The sequence below is a fragment of the Berghia stephanieae genome, chromosome 3 (assembly GCF_034508935.2).
Source record: "Berghia stephanieae isolate SIO BIC M18660-M18661 chromosome 3, UCSD_Bste_1.3, whole genome shotgun sequence".
Classification (NCBI taxonomy): Eukaryota; Metazoa; Mollusca; class Gastropoda; order Nudibranchia; family Aeolidiidae; genus Berghia; species Berghia stephanieae.
The window spans coordinates 23,102,791-23,108,246 of NC_088362.1; the positions used below are offsets into that span (position 1 = coordinate 23,102,791).

The 5,456-nt window shown below is 37.1% G+C and overlaps 1 long non-coding RNA gene across 1 annotated transcript in view; it reads left to right on the forward strand.

Annotated features, from left to right (window-relative positions):
* The first annotated feature begins 3,056 nt into the window (after positions 1 to 3,056).
* LOC144967370 (uncharacterized) overlaps positions 3,057 to 5,456 on the forward strand; it is a 15,494-nt gene continuing 13,094 nt past the window's right edge. The window contains exon 1 of the long non-coding RNA XR_013644372.1: positions 3,057 to 3,192. This is a non-coding gene — a long non-coding RNA (uncharacterized LOC144967370). The remainder of the gene's footprint in view (positions 3,193 to 5,456) is intronic.

Consider the following 5,456-nt stretch of genomic DNA (forward strand, 5'->3'; position numbering starts at 1 on the left):
AATTCCCCAGTTGAACAAAGTTATCAATATGTCATGGAGAAGAGATCTATAATGTTTTTCTCCTTTTGGATACACTTTTATTATCGTAGGAGAAATATTTCATAAGAGCGTCCGCCATTGTTCCGATAGTTTAGAACCAGTTACTAAGTTACTATGCGTCATTACGAGGGAAGTGACGTCACGACTGTTGAATCCTATTGTCCCGTCCTACTTGTTAAACGTTGCTGTTGACCAGGGACCCATTGTAAAGCACTTTGAGCACATTTAGTGGATATTGCGCTATATAAAGCTCAATTTAAAAATAATAATTTTTTATTGGAATCACACTATTCACGGTCTATCTCATCTGAAATTGAAATGTTTGCGTTATCAATTTCATTATAGGGAATGAGAATAGCGGAAGAGTAGCGTCCCTTGATTGGACGTCACCCATAGTCTGTGACGTCACCGGCGGAAAAGTTATTAGAGAGAGAACGTCATGTTGGTTGTGCGCATGCGTCTCTCCTCCTCGCTTCCTATAGATAACCATAAGAGCAATCAGAATTTTTGTGGAAAATTACCATCTCTTATCAGAATCCGATGCCGTGACATTCGTCTGGGAAAGACAAGAACTAACTCTTCCAATTTGAATGGTTTATTATAGGCATGTACTGATACAAAGCTAAGATTTGTGTTGTCTGCACGTCGTTATTGGGCTATGCAGCCTCTAACTGTGTAGTTTGCTGCTCGTATTTTAGTTTGCTGCAGTCATGATTTATCTTCAGGAGGGGGATTAGAATGTATAAATTAGACCCTGATCTGGACGATCAGATTTAACACTGATCTCTTACGATAGTTATAATACTCCTTTTGTGGTATTTGGGTAATATATCTGCAATTACTGGATGGGGATCCTGACCTCCCATAGTGGGCAGGGAGGTACATGCTGTGTCTTCTATCCCCTCATACCCGTTTTCCAATTGTTTCTGTCATTGTCTTGGAATGAGATTACTTTGTTTTGTCCTGGCCCTTGCCGGAGTTCCTTGGCTGGGAGGGAAACAGTCGAATATATAGCTATAGTTTTGGGAGATGATATTTTTTTCATTGTAAATCATCTATCTGTTATGCATTGTATTATGTTTAGTTTACATATTATATTATATGATTTGTAAACATTTGAGTGTATTCCTCTTAGTTGGGACCTGTGCTTGTGTCTGGATGAGACTTTTAGGTGATCTCAAACTAAGTACTTTGGCGGTGTGCTCTTGGAATCTACATCTGATCCCTATTTGTTCCCAATTCCCCTTTGTCTTACTTTCTCTTGGGTGCTTTGATTGCAATTCTAGAACCTTTTACTATCCCATTTTCTTCCTTTTTACTGGCGCTGATATAACCTAAATGTGTTGCAAGCGCCGTAAAACCCTTAAAAACAAACAAACAACATATCTGCAATTAGCAATGTCACCATATACTTCCACTTTTCTATGATAGAAAAGGAAGCCCAAACTTGATGTGGATTTTTCATAAGGTTTGTCTGACCTTCTATATATACTTTTCCTGGGTAGATCACAATGACCCATAAGAGGATATGTAGATCCATCAACTGCAGAAGGAGCTGGGGAAGAAGAAAGAGTAGTAGCAGTAGTGGTTGTTGTAGTAGTAGTAGTAGTAGTAGTAGTAGTAGTAGTAGTAGTAGTAGTAGTAGTAGTAGTAGTAGTAGTGGTAGCAGTAATTGTAGTAGTAGTAGCAGTAGTAGTAGCAGCAGCAGCAGCAGTAGTATTAGTAATAGTAGTAGTAGTGGTAGTAGTAGTAGTAGTAGTAGTAGTAGTAGTAGTAGTAGTAGTAGTAGTAGTAGTAGTAATGGTGATGATGATGATGATAGTGATGATAATGGTGATGATGGTGGTGGTGGTGGTGGTGGTGGCGGTGGTGGTGGTGGCGCTGCTGGCGGTGGTGGTGGTGGTTATGATGATGAAAACATGGAATAGAATAAGAAGATTGAAGAGTAGAATCAGAAGAAGAGGATGAAAGGGAGGACAGGGTGGGAGAAGGAAGAGGAGGAGGAGGAGGAGAAGTAGAAAGGAGAGAAGAGAGAGAGAGAGAGAGAGAGAGAGAGAGAGAGATCGAGAGAGAGAGGGGGGGGGGAGAATAAGAATGCAAACGAGGAGAAAAAGAAGTAGAAGTAGGGAACGGAATGGATGCGTAGGAGAAGCAGTAGGTAGAGGAGGAGGGAAGAAGAAGAAGAAGAAGAAGAAGAAGAAGAAGAAGAAGAAGAAGAAGAAGAAGAAGAAGAAGAAGAAGAAGAAGAAGAAGAAGAAGAAAGAGGATGAGGAAATGGAGAATGGGAAGGAGGAGAAGGAGGAGGATGGGGAGGGAGAGGAATTTTATGAGAAAACTAAAGAGGTAGAAAAATATATAAAGGTGAGAGGTGAAAGAGGAGGAGAAAGACCAAGAAGGAGAAGAGGGAAAGTAATTTTCAGAAAAATTAGACTTCCCTTTATTTCAACTCGCGTCCTGTCCAGTTGTGACATGCAATTATGCTTGTTAGTAGTCCGTTTCATGCCGTAAATACTGGTATAAATTCCGGATTAATCAAGCCTATGGCTCTAGAACTTGTTTCAGGTATCATAACTCATAACATATTTATTTTTCTATTTTACGGTGGTGATGGCACAAAAATCTTAATTCCTAGTTACGATAATTTTAGTTCTGTTCTACCTTTATAAAAATATCGAATGGCTACATACGATAGTCTTGTTTCCAATAAAATACGTTCAAACTATCGTAACTTCAATAACCCTTAATCCGAGCACTATATCGTCTCAAAAAGGCCGCCATCGTTTTTCTCAGCCCATTTTACATGAAATTAGTAAATTTCATGAGTATCCAAGGATATTTATGAATTTTAAACAGTCTGTCCTGAAAAGATGCGTTTTTACGATACGATAATTTTGCACCCTACCCTGGACATTGGATTAAACAAAGTACATGGAGACATGTGTGATCATAGACAAACATAACACAGCACCGAGTATTCTAATGAACTTCAACTACAGACAGAATAAAAATAAAACAAACACAAAACTGGAAAGCGTGACTTAAACTTTTAAAAACTATTCACTCAATCATTCAGCTATAAAACAGGGGCAACCTGAGCAGTGAATTGTGAATTGAAGTTTCATGCTAAGCAAGATGAATCTCTTCAACATTTTTGTGAGTATAACTCTGTATTTCTTTCTTTTCTATTTAGTTTGATTAATGTAAACCATTAAAGTGTTCTGTTGTACTCGAAAAAACAACAACATGCTTTTAAAATTTTTGCCATAGAAAACTCGTTCTTCAAAATTCCCACGTTTTGGGAGTTTTCGCCAATTTTAATCAGTTGATATTTGATTGGCGAGTTTTCTGCCCAAAATTTTAAATACGTGATTTTTCTAGAGTGGAACAGAAAAGGTCGTGTTTATAGTGATTCATCGGTGGAATTCTATCAGGATCTTGCAGGGTGAGTCAACAAAATCTTCTTTCATAAATCGTCATGGTCAATTATTTTATTCAATTGCATAATTCAAAAATACAAACAAAATCGACTGACTGTCAAATGGCGAAAATGAAAAAAAAATAATTGTATCCTCTTAATTTTGGCTTGGCAAATTATATCGTGAATGCAATGATTTGATACACGTCATGGGAAAGCAGTTCAAAGAAGATGGCCATTTTGTAAACAAAATATTTACTGCGGTTTGTTCAGACATTTGTTATTATTGTGATTACCCCCCCCCCCCCTCCCATCCCAAAGGAAAAGAAAATAATTCATGGTTCGTGCGTTGCAAAGTAATAACTAATCGGAATATTCTATGTATTTAGTATTTAGCCCTTATGTACAGACTCTGTACTATTTCCTGTATCATACCAACATCCCTTACTTACCCCATTGAGTGCGATTTATTTCTATAATCTCAAAGTACGAGTCCCTGGTTATTTAATCAATATGCGGGGCATATGACTTTGAAAATCACGTTAGTTATCGGAAAATTTGTCAAAACTGGTCTAATAAACATTTCAATTGTTCCATTTTTGACTTGATAATTTTAGAAATGTTCTTTTCTATTTGTGTTTTTCTGTCCCTGTCACCGACCGATAACCATCAACCAACGCTCGCGTGAACTTAACAGTTTAAGACAGATAAGAAGTAATAATTTTGAATAACCAACTTATTTTTTTTAATGAATTAAGTTGACGAATGGAGGGAGGTATACCGAATGCTCCTCGTGCTAAGAGAAACAATCAAAATATTCCCTCAACTAACCTTAAGAAAAAATGAAACCTAGGACTTTAACTAACCCTAACAGGAAAAACAAACACCCGAGGACCTTTACTAAGACTTATTACTAAGACCCTAATGGAAAAATAAAATCGTCCGACCTCGAGCTAACCCAAATAGAAAAACAACAACCTAGGTCTGCTTTGCACTACCTTTCAATACTTTAAAAAAATCAAAAACAAAATGGCGGTTGAGAAAAAAAAAACAACAAATGGTCATAATTAAATAATATTAGGAAATTTTAAACTTTCACTAATCTATCAAGAGGTTGTTCTAGAATGTTTTAAATGCTACTATATCTTGACAAATTGAATAAATAACGGCCTAACAAAAGATCCACGGTGAAAATACGAATTGTAAGAGATGGTAGACCGAGGAGCTTTCGGAAAACCTCCTCAAATGGGTGTTATTGAGTTATTTATTTCTTGAATTCCCTTTTTCCCTTCTAGTATTGTACTAATACTTAAAAAAATTATTGCTCTCCCTCATATTAAATATATTTTTTTTATAACAATAAATATTTTAAAAACTTGGATTGTGGGGGAGAAGCATTTAAAATTCGCAACAGTTCATAGGTGTAGAAGACATTTTTACTTACTTTTCATTTATTTATCTATATATTTATTTATTTATTTTGGTGTAAACTGAGTCAGCGGGTTGTTCTCGTCGGCGTAGTGATATGACTGTCAACCAGGATATTAAGTTATGAATATAATGTTTAATTATTACACTTGGGGGAAAAAACTACACTTAATCACATAATACGTGGATGAAGATTGAAAATTTTTTTCCAAAAATAACAACTAACAATCAAACGAATGAAGCAAAATGTCTGCTTGAAATTGGTTGACAAATGTCTAGTACATTGTGACCTTAACTTACGTAGGAAATCTTTGTGGACTACAAAGTCTTTTAATGGCAGCAGCTGCTTCTTATGGTTCACACTATCATGTTATGACGATCGACCCAATCAGCAAAGTCCGGTCCGCATTCGTGCACCGTCGCGAACCCGCCTGGTAGCATCGTCACAACACACCTTTCGACTAGATGCTCTGCCGTTTCGGGTTCTTGTCCACAGCGTGGACATATTGGACAGGAAGTTAGACCCCACTGATGTAACGTACCGGCCGTTAGGCAGCTCCTCGACCGAAGCCGA